We start from the raw sequence: 1,389 nt of genomic DNA, 5'->3' as shown, positions 1-1,389 counted from the left end.
AAAAAAAAAACACAAAACTGAAAAAAATTTAAAAAATAATTTCACACAAAGCCTGTATAAAAATATCTACTGTGATAAGCAAATATCTGAGTAGTACACTGCTCAGCTGTAAAAATGCCAAAAATTAAAAGTATCAATACTCAAATGAGAGGACTAGATGGATTTTTATTTATTTTTGTTAATGAATTTATTATTTTTTTAGTTGAGTGTAGGTTTACAAATAACATTTTTCATAAATTCATTGACTTTTTTTTCTAACATTAATTACCCTTGTTTAATTACCAATTGATTGATTGCGATGACTAGTCACTCCATTAGGAGCTGCTGTGGTATGGACCCCAGGGAGCTGGGCTGCTAGCCCAAAGGTAGCACTCAGAGTGTTGTGTTCCTTGGGAGAAACATGGGCAGTCTCCTCCCTTGCCATTTATAGCCTCTGAAAACCCCCTGAAAGGTCTGCTATGAGTTAATTCTGGTTTGATGGCAATGAGTTTCATTATCCTTTTGTTGTATATTACGTTTCTGGTAGGAAGAGTTTTAGCTCTGAATTCACGGGTGCAATTTTTATGGTTCTTAGTGGGTGACTGGAACGCAAAAGTTGGGAACAGAGAAGAAGGTTCAGTACCTGGAAAATACGGGCTTGGTGAGAGAAATGAGGCTGGAGATAGAATGATAGAGTTCAGCACATTCAATGATTTATTCATTGCAAATACCTTTTATAAGAAACATAAACGCAGGCTATACACGTGCATCTCACTTGATGGCATGCGTAGGAATCAAATAGATTACATTTGTGGAAAGACTTGGTGGAGAAACTCAATATCAGCAGTGAAGGGGAGCTCTGGTGGCCTAGTGGCAAGGAACTGCAACTACAATCCCAGAGGCACACGGTTCAAATCCACCAGCTGCTCTGCTGGGAAAAGGAGGAACACTCTCCTTTTGTACCAGTCAGATCTGATTTGACGGTACACACACACACACACACACACACAAATAATAAAATAAAAATTTAAAAAAAAAAAAAAGTGACAGACCATGGCTGTTTCCTTGCATTGTGTTGATTTATTTGGAATTGGTGGAAGATTTTTAGTTTTTTAAACTTACTAGATAACGTTATTGTTTATCTTTTATATCACTAACAGTGGATCAGTATTAAGCATCTTAGAAAAATTGAAAACAACTAAAAAAATAATTTCACACAAAGCATGTATAAAAATATCTACTGAGATCAAGAAGCTGCACTGCAATCCCAGAGGTACGTAGTTCGAATCAACCAGATGCTCTGCTGGAGGAGGGACAGTTGCATCCTGTACCAGTCAGGTCTGATTTGACAGTACATGCACAAAAAATAATAAAATAAATTTAAAAAAAAAACACAAAACTGAAAAAAAT

This window comes from Elephantulus edwardii, unplaced genomic scaffold, assembly GCF_000299155.1.
Source record: "Elephantulus edwardii isolate Elephantulus edwardi_28Jun2011 unplaced genomic scaffold, EleEdw1.0 scaffold00424, whole genome shotgun sequence".
Taxonomy (NCBI): domain Eukaryota; kingdom Metazoa; phylum Chordata; class Mammalia; order Macroscelidea; family Macroscelididae; genus Elephantulus; species Elephantulus edwardii.
The sequence above is the reverse complement of the archived record's forward strand: the minus strand, read 5'-3'. Positions refer to the sequence as shown.